At 44.1% G+C, this 6,586-nt stretch overlaps 1 non-coding gene across 1 annotated transcript; it reads left to right on the plus strand.

Annotated features, from left to right (window-relative positions):
- The first annotated feature begins 5,438 nt into the window (after positions 1–5,438).
- Positions 5,439–5,557, plus strand: LOC116564150. The gene has a single exon (XR_004274745.1). It is a non-coding gene; the product is annotated as a 5S ribosomal RNA (ribosomal RNA).
- The last annotated feature ends 1,029 nt before the right edge of the window (positions 5,558–6,586 follow it).

Genomic DNA, 6,586 nt, shown 5'->3' on the forward strand with positions numbered 1-6,586 from the left:
GGCTGCTCAAAGCATTTTGTTCGTTGACTTTCTGGAAAGGCGAAGAACAACAACATCTGCTTACTATGAGAGTGTGTGGAAAAAGTTTGTCAAAGTGTTCACAGGAAAATACTTAGGAAAGCTTCACCAGAGAGGCCATTTCCAGCACAGCAGTGCTCCTGCTCATGCCTCTTCTCAAACGGCAAACTTTCTGAGTTTCTGTGGGATGTCATTAGGCATCCCCAATCATAGTCCTGCGTTGGCTCTTTCTGACTTCTTTTTGTTTCCTAATCTTAAAAATAATTCAAAGGGCACCCATTTTTGTCCAGTTAATAATGTAAGAAAGACTGCACTGACATGGTTACATTCCTGGGACCCTCAGTTCTCAAGGGATGGATTAAATGACTGCTATCATTCCTCACAAAGAAGTCTTGAAATTGATGGAGTGTATGTTGAGAACAAAGTTTGTATTTAAAAAAATTATTATTATTATTATTATTATTAGTTTTTTGGAGACAGAGTCTTGCTCTGTTGCTGAGGCTGGAGGGCCGTGGTACGATCTCGGCTCACTGCAGCCTCCGCCTCCCAGGTTCAAGTGATTCTCCTAACTCAGCCTCCTGAGTAGCTGGGATTACAGGTGCGTGCCATTATGCTTGGCTAATTTTTATATTTTTAGTAGAAACAGGGTTTCACCATGTTGTCCAGGCTGATCTTGAACTCCTGACCTCAAGTGATTCGCCCACCTCAGCCTCCTACAGTGCTGGCATTACAGGTATGAACCACTGCGCCTAGCCAAAAATTATTTTATCTTTTTAATATGACCCCCAGAAAAGCACTATTTTTATCTTTTAACTCCATTTCAATGCCCTGATACCACTCTCCTCCATTCCACCAATCTCTCAGCACTTCCGATCTGCTGATCTCAACAGAAAGCTCTGGGTCAGGACCATACGGTCCACACAGGTCAGTCTTCTGAGCAGGGAGGATTTTAGAGAAGATTGGCGAGTGCATCTGGAGGGGCACATAGGATAACAGCATGCTCATCCCCTTACAGTATGGAGTGCCTTTTATATGCCAAGCACTGGTCTGGGCATTGGGAAGAGGGCGGTCACCTAGACTTCCTTTTGGAACAAACTGTGATTTACACATGTCAGGTACTACACCCCTTAAGCCTCTGAGTGTTTGCATTTTGAGGTCATACACAGGTAGCTATTAACTAGGGAAGAAATGCTACTGAAACTGCCTCAGTATGTTCATCTGTAAAATAGGGATAACAAGGGTATCTCCATTACTGGGTTGGATTATACGTGCGAGTCCATGGAAAGCACTTAGAATAACACACAGCATGGCTGGGTGCGGTGGTTCACGCCTGTAATCCCAGCACTTTGGGAGGCTGAGGCAGGTGGATCATGAGGTCAGGAGATCGAGACCATCCTGGCCAACATGGTGAAATCCCATCTCTCCTAAAAATACAAAAATTAGCTGTGTGTGGTGGCTGGGACCTGTAATCCCAGCTACTTGGGAGGCTGAGGCAAGAGAATCGCTTGAACCCAGTAGACAGAGATTGCAGTGCGCTGAGATTGCACCACTGCACTCCAGCCTGGTGACAATGTGAGAATGTCTAAAAAAAAAAAAAAAAAAACACATGGTGTGAAGTGAAGTGCTCACACAATGCATGTGGCTGTTGTTACTATTAGTGTCATTAATATCTTCCAGCCAATCTCTGGAACTCTTCCTCATCCTTGAAGTCCTAGACTGTGCATCTCCTCCCTGTAGAGCCCGTGCTCCTTCCTCTTCCCTCTTCCTTGGGCATCCCGGATTACCCGGCCCATGTCATCCTGGATCTTGCAAGGCTGTGGTGCAACTATTTGGTTTGTGCATCTGCTTCTCCTGCTAGACTCCACTCTTCTAGGATGATCTCAAATTCACCTCCTTCGCTGGTCCCAAGTTTTGGAACACGGGAGCTACACAATGATGTTTGTTAGGTTTGTTTTGAATGACTTTACATAATGAGCTTTTGTAGTTTCATAGAAAAGAGTGGGCCCAGGCCAGTGTTCAGCGCCATGGCGGTGGAAGTGGAAGCAGCAAGTGAGCTAGATAAAGTGATCTTAGGGCTTTCAGGAGTCTAGTCCCACTGTTTCCACAGAGTCTGACCAGGGAATTCTTTCTTCCCTGGCTAGCAACTGACTTCTGGTCCCTAAGAGCACACATTCTCAAGGGAAAGAGGATGCCTATTGAACAAGGAAGCATGAACAGACCGACTTTATTTTTATTTTAATTAAATTATTTATTTATTTGTTGAAACTGAGTTTTGCTCTTGTTGGCCAGGCTGAAGTGCAATGGCACGATCTCGGCTCACTGCAATCTCTGCCTTCCCGGTTCAAACGATTCTCCTGCCTCAACCTCCTGAGTAGCTGGGATTACAGGCATGCACCACCATGCTCAGCTAATTTTGTAATTTTGTATTTTTAGTGCAGCTGGGGTTTCTCCCTGTTAGTCAGACTGGTGTCAAACTCCCAACCTCAGGTGATCTGTCTGTTCCAGTCTCCCAAAGTGCTGGGATTACAGGCATGAGCCACTGTGTCTGGCCTATTTTTATTTTTTTGAGATGGAGTTTCCCTCTTGTTGACCAGGCTGGAGTACAATGGCATGATCTCCACTCACTGCAACATCTACCTCCTGGGTTCAAGCAATTCTCCAGCCTCAGCCTTCCAAGTAGCTTGGATTACAGGTGCCTGCCACGACACCTGGCTAATTTTTGTATTTTTAGTAGAGACGGGTTTTCACCATGTTGGCCAAGCTGGTCTTGAACTCCTGACCTCAGGTGATCTGCCCGACTTGACCTCCCAAAGTGCTGGGATTACAGGTGTGAACCACTGTGACCGGCCCAGACAGACTTTAATCTTGAATTTTCAACCAGAATTATTCATCTTCCCCATTAAGGTGCAAACTTTTAAAAAAATTTGTCAGTAGAAGGTAGCAAAGACAGGGTCCTTTGTCACTCAGTAGGGTCTCCCTTAGCCTCCACTTTCCCTGTTAGAAGAAAACAAAACAAAACAAAAACCAGCAGTGGAGAACTGCCCTGAAGCACCTTTCTCTTTGGAGCAGTTATTTGTCCAGTTTCCAGAGAGTCAGGACACAAATCCACGGGCAAGTCCCTTAGTCCTTCCCATGATTAACCTGTGGTACAGTCTTGGGATTTCATCCCATAGGGTCAACTTCCAAGGTCAGGAATAGGCTTCCAGTTTGAGGTAGAACATGCTGAACTATGTAGCCACACTGATGTAATCCACCAAATGCTGCAAAAAACTCTTCAGGGCAAACGGTCCAGTTTCTATGGAAGGAGACCCTATAAAGACTGAAGCTGTATACAAACCATTTAGTGAATTGATCTTATTTGAACAAACTATTTTTAAAAAATTGTAAGATAGGAGTGTTTGAACAGATTGGTTATTTGATGATATTAAGGAATTATTGTTACTATTTTGAGGTATAAAATGGTATTTTGAATATGTCTTATAAAAGAATTCTTGTCTTTTAGAGATATATTCTAAAAATGTATGGATTAAATAATACGATACCTGATATTTGTTTTAAAATAACCTGGGCTGGTCAGTCAGGAAGCGGTTGGGGTGTAAAACAGGGAGCCATTGATTACAAGTCATGGACATTAGGTACATATTAATTTGTTCATCAATTCTCTTCAATTTGTACATGCATGATATTTTTCCATAATAAAAAATTTAATGTGGGCCCAGCGTGGTAGCTCACGCCTGTAATCCCAGCACTTTGGGAAGCTGAGGTGGGCAGTTCACGAGGTCAGGAAATCAAGACCATCTTGGGCAACATGTTGAGACCCTGTTTCTACGAAAAATACAAACAAACAAAAAAAATTAGCCGAACATGGTGGTATGTGCCTGTAATCCCAGCTACTCAAGAGGTAGAGGTTACAGTGAGCTAAGATATCACACCACTGCACTCCAGCCTGGGTGACAGAGTGTGGGACTCTGTCTCAAAAAAAAAAAAAAATTAACATGATAGTAGAGCTAAATGTGCTTTTTATTTGTTTTACCAGGTTCCCTGTAATAGGACTTAAAATCCATACTGAGTGTGCCAGATAGAAAGCAAATTTACAATGGCCCAATGTGTTTCAGAGATAAATCAAAAGGTATTTCATTCCTCATACGTCAGGGGAAGCCCTGCTTCTTTGCCCGGGGGACCTTTATTATTTAGCCATGTTCTTTTACCAAAGAGCCAGAACGTGAAGGGTGAAAATGGTGACTGGTGCCAGTCTCTTGGCCTACTTTCCCTGCCTGTTAAGAGTAGATTTCCCTGGCAGTCACAATGCCGTTGAGGAAAATACAAACCAGAGCCAGGTGGGGCCATCTCCCTGGGTTCCATCCAATCTAGTCTGGTGCCTGATGCTTGGAACTGTGCTGCCCAGCACATTCTCTTCCGTGTTCATTGAGCCATTCGGGCTTCTCCCTTGAGGGAGGCAGACGCATTTTCCTGGTGAGAAAACTGAGACTGACTCCAGGGTGTAGTAACTTGCTTAGTGTTAAATGGCCAGTAAATGGTGGAAGTGAGACTCACAATCCAGTCCTGTAGTTTCAAGCTAGGCTCCTTTCCACTGTACAATACTGTCTTCCAGGGTGCCAGCATTCTTCTCCTTGGAGAGGCACCAAAGAGTAATAGTTGTTATGTGGCCGATATTGTGCTGGGTGTTTTACGTGCATTAATTTCATTTAACTCTTTTAATGGCCTTATAAGGTAGTTTCTATCCTTATTCCCACTTTACTTACAGGGAAATTGAGGCCCCGAATATTGCAGGCCCCTAGTATAACAAAATGACAAACCCAAGTGTGTCTGGTCTCAGATCCTGAATTCGCTTTTTTTCTTTCATATTAACTCTTAAAAATATCTTAGGTTGGCTGGATGTGGTGGCTCACACCTGTAATCCCAGCACTTCGGGAGGCCGAGGCAGGTAGATCACCTGAGGTCAGGAGTTCGAGACCAGTCTGACCAACAGAGTAAAACCCCGTCTCTACTAAAAATACAAAAAAAATTTAGCCAGGCATGGTAGCGGGCACCTGTAATCCCAGCTACTTGGGAGGCTAAGGCAGGAGAATCACTTGAACCCGGGAGGTGGAGGTTGTGGAGAGCAGAGATCATGCTGTTGCACTCCAGCCTGGGCAACAAGAGAGAGACTCCATCCCAGAAAAAAAAAATTTAAGTTTTGCCTGGGTGCAGTGGTTTATGCCTATAATCCCGGCAGGCACTTTGGGAGGCTGAAGTGGGCAGATCACCTGAGGCCAGGAGTTCAAGACCAGCCTAGGCAACATGGCGCAACCCCATCTCTATTAAAAATACAAAAAAAAATAGCTGGGTGTGGTGCCACACACCTGTAATCTCAGCTACTTAGGAGGCTGAGGCATGAGGATCAAGAATTGCTTGAACCTATCTATGGCCATACCACCCTGAATGTGCCCGATCTCGTCTGATCTCGGAAGCTAAGCAGGGTTGGGCCTGGTTAGTACTTGGATGGGAGACCGCCTGGGAATACCGGGTGCTGTAGGAGTTAAACAAAAAAAAAAAAGAAAAGAAAAAAAGAATTGCTTGAACTCGGGAGGCAGAGGCTGCAGTGAGCTGAGACTGTGCCACTGTGCTTCAGCCTGGGCAACAGAGAGTCCATCTCAATAAAAATTTTTAAACGGATACATAATAATCATATATATTTATGGGGTACATGTGTTCTTTTAATATATGTATATAATGTGTAATGATAAAATCAGGATAACTGAAATATCAATCACCCCCAACATTGATCATTTCTTTGTGTTGGGAACATTCAAAAGCCTCTTTTCAAGCGATTTTGAAATGTACAATATACGTATTATTGTTAGCTACATACATCCTACTGTGCTATAAGAACACCACAACTTGGCTGGGTGCAGTGGCTCACGCCTGTAATCCCAGCACTTTGGGAGGCCGAGGCGGGTGAATCACGAGGTCAGGAGATAAGGACCATCCTGGCTAACACGGTGAAACCCCGTCCCTACTAAAAATACAAAAAATTAGCTGAGTGTGGTGGTGCACGCCTGTAGTCCTAGCTACTCGGGAGGCCGAGGCAGGAGAATTGCTTAAACACGGGAGGCGGAGGTTGCAGTGAGCAGAGATCACACCATGGCACTCTAGCCTGGACGACAGAGCAAGACTCGGTCTCAAATAAATAAAATAAAATAAAATAAAATAAAAATAACACTGTAACTTATTTCTCCTAATTGTAATTTGTACCCACTAGCCAACCTGTCGTTATCCTCCCCACTGCACTACCCTTGCCTCCTCTGGTCACCGATATTCTACTCTCTGCTTCTATAAGATCAACTTTTGCTTTCACATGAGTGAGAACATGCAGTATTTGTCCCTTTGTGCCTGGCGTATTTCACTTAACAATAATGTCCTCTGGGCTCATCCATGGTGCTGCAAATGGCAGGATTTCATTCTCTTATGGCTGAATAATATTCCATTGTGGATATATATCAGATTTTCTTTACTCCTGGACTCATTTTGTATGCGACTTCCTTCTACTTAGTTGAGGCAGGTGTTA

The sequence above is a fragment of the Sapajus apella genome, unplaced genomic scaffold, assembly GCF_009761245.1.
Source record: "Sapajus apella isolate SASKATOON/1434 unplaced genomic scaffold, GSC_monkey_1.0 scaffold36, whole genome shotgun sequence".
Taxonomy (NCBI): Eukaryota; Metazoa; Chordata; class Mammalia; order Primates; family Cebidae; genus Sapajus; species Sapajus apella.